Raw genomic sequence first — 6,457 nt, 5'->3', positions numbered from 1 at the left:
TGTGGAAATACTGACCCTACGACTTATCTTAGAAAATAGATTAAGGAAAGACAAACCTACATTTCTAGCATTTGTAGACTTAGAGAAAGCTTTTGGCATATTGACTAGAATACTCTCTTTCAAATTCTGAAGGTGGCAGGGGTAAAATACAGGGAGCGAAAGGCCATTTACAATTTGTACAGTTATGTGTCGAGGGACAAGAAAGGGAAGCAGTGGTTGGGAAAGGAGTGAGACAGGGTTGTAGCCTCTGCCCGATGTTATTCAATCTGTATACTGAGCAAGCAGTGAAGTAAACAAAAGAAAAATTTGTAGTAGGTATTAAAATCCATGGAGAAGAAATAAAAATTTTGAGGTTCGCCGATGAGATTGTAATTCTGTCAGAGACTGCAAAGGACTTGGAAGAGCAGTTGAACGGAATGGATACTGTCTTGAAAGGAGGATATAAGATGATCATCAAAATAAGCAAAACGAGGGTAATGGAATTGTAGTGGAATTAAGTCGGGAGATGCTGAGGGAATCAGATTGGGATATGAGACACTTAAAGTAGTAAACGAGTTTTGCTATATGGGGAGCATAATAACTGATGATGGTCGAAGTAGAGAGGATATAAAACGTAGACTGGCAATGGCAAGGAAAGTGTTTCTGAAAAAGAGAAATTTGTTAACATCTCGTATAGATTTAGTGTCAGGAAGGTGTTTCTGAAAGTATTTGAACGGAGTGTAGCCATGTATGGAAGTGAAACATGGACGATAAATAGTTCAGACAAGAAGAGAATAGAAGCTTTCGAAATGTGGTGCTAAGAACAATGCTGAAGATTAGATGGGTAGATCACATAACTGATGAGGAGGTACTGAATAGAATTGGGGAGAAGTTTGTGGCACAACTTGACTAGAAGAAGGGATCGGTTGGTAGGACATGTTCTGAGGCATCAAGGGATCAAAAATTTAGTATTGGAGGGCAGCGTGGAGGGTAAAACTCGTAGAGGGGGACCAAGAGATGAATACACTAAGCAAATTCAGAAGGATGTACGTTGCAGTAATTACTGGGAGATGAAGAAGCTTGGACAGGATAGAGTAGCATGGAGAGCTGCATCAAACCAGTCTCAGGACTGAAGACCACAACAACAAACTGTACAGTTCATACTAATTAGCGTTTCTTGTTTCATTTACATTTTATATTTACGTGTTGTGTTTAACACACTAATCAGTGTTAATATAGTCTTACACATGAGTGAAACAGTCTGAGAAAGTTCAGATTTTTTTCAATTTCACGCCTGTGCATAGTATGTTGGTAGCACTTGGTCGTCTTGCCTGTTATGCTTTGTAGCAGACTTCAAAGCTGTGCGGATCAGCATAACGGAAAGGCGGGGGGTCTCGCTCGTTTTGTCCACGACTGTAGACCTTGTCAATAGCTTTTAACATTTATTGCATTAAAGATGATGGAGTGTCTTTATTATCAAAACGGCATTATGAATGACTGTCTATACTAGAAGAGGTTTAAACGACAGTGGTAACGAAGCGGCAGGCGTAACTCAGGCCCTGGGTTGAAAGGCCCTCACTTGTGTGTTGGTCCTGCTTAGCACAGGAAGTAACCCAACACGGACGATCGGGTACCTGAGCCCTGAAGCACAATAGAGAGGCGGCCAACCGGTATCGTAGCGGGGTCGGAAGGGTAACTGCATAATACTACAGAAACTCTGAAAATCTTGGACAAAGCAGAGAGGAACGAATAAGCGTTACCTCGGATACTATGAGAAACATAACATTGTATGTATTCCTAATTAACGGGTACAGGCATTTCCTCGCAAACTTGCAGCAGTGGACGACAAAAGGCTGAAATAAGTTTGGTCGGCGTTCGGCAGACTCTGTAGAGAGAGAGAATATTCCGTGGTTTCGAGAATATAATTCGCCTTCTGCTTTTACGAGGGAGGGGAGCCGAGCTTTGCTGGGAAGCCAGCGGTGGAGAGAAAGAGGTCTTCCGTTTGGAGCACCCGTGTTTGAGGGTCGCTCAGTATCAGGTTCGTTCCTACAGACGGACTTGCTGTCCATGCACTCAGGAGATTTTATAGTTAGAACGGTTACACATTGTACTGTTGCGAGCTTATACGATTCTGGACTTAGTTGTTGCGTACGCAGCATTCAGCGATTGAGAGCTCTTCTTCAGCCTATACTCACGTTTGCATGTTATCTGAACTCCGTCTTTGTGATTGGGAATTTGCGTTTCTCGTCTGTAGAACACAGAGTGGAAAAGACAGTACTAGATTATGCTAGTCAGAGGATCGTCTTCTGCTGTCCTAATATTTGAAAGAGTTTTTTTTTTTTTTTTTTATATTTTGTGGCTTGAGTTCTTCCGTTGTTGCTAACGTGTACGAGAAGCATCAAATGGTTCAAATGGCTCTGAGCACTATGGGACTTAACAGCTATGGTCATCAGTCCCCCTAGAACTCAGAACTACTTAAACCTAAGTAACGTAAGGACATCACACAACACCCAGTCATCACGAGGAAGAGAAAATCCTTGACCACGCCGGGAATCGAACCCGGGAACCCGGGTGCGGGAAGCGAGAACGCTACCGCGCGACCACGAGCTGCTGACGAGAAGCATCACTCCAACACACTGGATGCAGCACACATGGTGATATTGCTAAGTTCTTCAACATATTAGAGCTATAAAGCTAAACAGCTGTGACCACGTAAGTTTTATTTCCACTGAGGTTTTACACCACTGCAGATCGTCTTTCAAAGTAGTGGCTTCTAGTATTTGGTACGTAGTTGACTTCAGTCATTTCGCATTACTTGTATTAGATCACGTAGCCGTAGAAAGTGACAGAATTCGGCAATTGGTCAGCAATATTAGTTAAGGAATACATTTTTATCTCTTTATGTCCAGTGAACATTGATATACAAATATTTTTAACAGATAAAGGGGTTTTAATCTGCAATAAATGTATAAGCGGAAACAGAATTTATAATTTTGTAATTACTATTTCCCTTAATCATTCATTTGTGTTTATGTTGTAATTTATATGTTAAAGAGCAAGAAGGAATAGGTATCATCACCATTAATACATCCTAAGATGTGCTTCAGGGGTAGTCAGACAGGGTCAATCCTTTATTTTCGGGTTTAGTATATTCCGTTGCGCACATTCAATTTACACCCTCCCGGAGTACAATCTTGGAATTTGCTTCCAGGTAACTTAATGAGGCTGAAACCTATTATATGACAACTGGAAAAGAAACGTAGCTATTACCTTAGGAATCTCTAATCTTCGTTGCTACTCGTATGGTCGAAGATTTAAAGTGGTTATGGACCACAGGAAAATCAAATGATCGTTAGGGTTGAAAAATTCATCAATTCAGTCAATAAGATGGGTGCTAAAATTGAGTTCGATCATTAAGTAGTTTATAAGAAGGAAAGAAACATTTGAATGCAGGTAGCCTAAGCAGGTCAATCAAATGGTCGTTAGGATTGAAAAATTCATCAAGTCAGTGAGATGGGTGTTGTGATTAAGTGAGTTCGTTCGTGAAGTAATTCATAAGCCAGGAGTGAAACATTTGAATGCAGGTACGCTAAGCAGTAAAACAGCAGTTGTACACTTGACAGTAAAAAAAAGTGGGTCACTGCCGAATACAACCAACATAACGTAGCTGTATTGCAGATCCTCTAAACACCAAAAACCCGTGGGGTACAGCCGTTTGACTACACACAATGGGTGGCTCAAGAGACCACTAGAGACCAAAGGTCTTTATAGCAGTCAGTCTAAGAGTTAACTAATATCGTCATACAAAACATATTAGAAAACACGTTCTTAGCGATGAGACACCCCGTAAGACTCATAAACTAACCTTAATTACAACAAATGACATTCCAAAAGTACTGAGAAAACAGATTATTTTACATATATCGTACAGTAATCCTTAGTCAAAATTAAATACTTGAGACAATATATGGAGTTACAAAGCTGTACGGCAATTGGAAAAAAGTTTTTCGCTCTGGAAAATGTTTTCCATCCACGTGCTCAACGTCGCTCCACGGCGAGTGGCTCTGGAAACTGGATATTGGACGAACCAGTAAAAAAACGCAATTAACGGCAACAAGCACTCTACGGAAATCTCAACATTAATAGCGAATCACCAGTAATATCATTTTCTCGTAACACATCAACAGTCACGTGTACACATATTTGAACTTTAAATGACATGACCAACGTCGTCGTTCTGGACCTGGATTCAAACCAAGCACCTATAGCCATTGCTAACTAAGCTAAGCTTTGAAACTTCCTGGAAGATTAAAACTGTGTGCCGGGCCGAGACTCGAACTCGGGACCTTTGCCTTTCGCGGGCAAGTGCTCTACCAACTGAGCTACCCAAGCAGGAGAGATTCTGTAAAGTTTGGAAGGTAGTGGACGAAGTACTGGCAGAAGTACAGCTGTGAGGACGGGGCGTGAGTCGTGCTTGGGTAGCTCAGTTGGTAGAGCACTTGCCCGCGAAAGGCAAAGGTCGCGAGTTCGAGTCTCGGCCCGGCACACAGTTTTAATCTGCCAGGAAGTTTCATACCAGCGCACTCTCCGATGCAGAGTGAAAATCTCATTCTGGAAGCTAAGCTTTGTTTATGCCTTAGTGAGACCTGATCACTGGGAATAAAGAGACGTGAAGTATAGACGTTTGCACCAGTATCAGTTATCAATTGAGATGCTGAAAATAAATGACGAAAATGTTTGTACTGAACTGGGAATCCTGTCATAACAGTCACCTTCTTGGGAACTACCCCCAATGACGTTTAATATGGTGTCATTCACAAGGAACAAGGTATGCTAACGTTTAAAATTGAAATGCCATCATGTAAAGCTTGTGACAGGGATGGGAACCCAGCACCTAATCGGGTTGTTAATGAAGTACGTAAAATCAGAATTTAAACATCAAATGTTTTCACCAATAGCGAGATGTTGGAACCTTAAATGACGATAGAATTGTTTTTGCCTGAATGGGATTAGAACCCAGTATCTAGCGCCGTCATTTTCTAGCCAGGAACAGACGATAAATAGCTATTGTTGGTTCACCAGCAGCAAGATGTGCACATGTTTAGGTAGACATCAGGCGACGAAAAGTTCTGTACTGAATGGAATTCAAACCCTGCACACGTGGTCATGAAGACACATTAACTATCAAATTCTTTTCCAACAATAGCTAGGAGTGGCATATTTGTACTTTCAATGATGTGATGGAAAATACTCTGCTGGTTAGAAGTTGAATCCACAACTTATCGTCGTTGGTGATCACAACGAATACAACCTCAAACCCAAATCCGTTTTCGCCAGTAGGATGGAGAGAAAAAATGGCTCTGAGCACTATGGGACTCAACTGCTGTGGTCATAAGTCCCCTAGAACTTAGAACTACTTAAACCTAACTAACCTAAGGACAGCACACAACACCCAGCCATCACGAGGCAGAGAAAATCCCTGACCCCGCCGGGAATCGAACCCGGGAACCCGGGCGTAGGATGGAGAGGAATGTTTGAACTTGAAAAGATGTAAGGAAACGTTTGATCTTGTAATGTTGTGATAAAACGCTCATCATGTGGCTGTGAGCTGAAAGGAACACGTTACAGCTGACAACGCACGAAGAGACGTTGAAATTGCAACTATTTTTCACCAGTAGTTCGGAGTGCACATGCTAGTGCTTGAAATGAAACAATGAATATTTTGTGCTGATCAGTATTCGAATCCAGGTAGGTGCCTTTCGAGGAGACCTAGAAGAGTTTGCAATCTTGGGGAACACAGTGAAATCGTATTCGAATCCCAGTCCATCTTCACAATTTTCAGCGTCTCAGTTTCCAAAAAGTAAGAGCCTTGTGAACTTACACGGTCATTGGTTCATTAAATGAAATACGTTTTCTAGTTTACGATGGCTTGCTGGTGACAGAGTCTCTGCCTTCCGGGGTTTCTCCATCTGTCACAGCTCAAACGAATACCGCTCCGCCCCAGTCGGCAGCGAAGGGATGTTATCTTTACTGTGGATATTTTACTACGGAGCTTACTGGCGTTCTGCACTTGGTCTTACTAGGGGTGAAGGAGAGTTACTTGTGTGCGTTAAAAATCTACGCCTGACATGTGAACCTACACGTTTTACACATCAATACAAGATTAATCCACCAGACCACAGAACCCCCTGCCAAGCACATAATTATGAATAGCAGAGTATTCAATTAGATGTAGATGCAGATGTCAGGGGACGGGTAACAGGTAGGAGGGCGGGATCTGGGAATGGATAGAAATGCCGAAGTGCAAAATATAAGCGTGAAATGCTTGCAAAGTATTGCTTACTTGGATGTGTGACGTAACACCAAGAATAATAGTGAAGTTTTGTATGTGAATTTATAGTGTCTCTCTCTGCAGCAATGTTTACTTATCGGGTATTAAGTACTACACTTTAAACAAACCATAGGTTTTTTTGACCTA

The 6,457-nt window shown here is 41.8% G+C and overlaps 1 non-coding gene across 1 annotated transcript; it reads right to left on the bottom strand.

Moving 5' to 3' along the window:
- Positions 1-4,297: 4,297 nt before the first annotated feature.
- Trnas-cga lies at positions 4,298-4,372 on the bottom strand. The gene has a single exon. It is a non-coding gene; the product is annotated as a tRNA-Ser (tRNA).
- Positions 4,373-6,457: the final 2,085 nt, after the last annotated feature.

Source organism: Schistocerca americana, chromosome 6 (assembly GCF_021461395.2).
Source record: "Schistocerca americana isolate TAMUIC-IGC-003095 chromosome 6, iqSchAmer2.1, whole genome shotgun sequence".
Classification (NCBI taxonomy): domain Eukaryota; kingdom Metazoa; phylum Arthropoda; class Insecta; order Orthoptera; family Acrididae; genus Schistocerca; species Schistocerca americana.
Note: the sequence above shows the minus strand (reverse complement) of the source record. Positions and strands in the feature narration are given on the sequence as shown.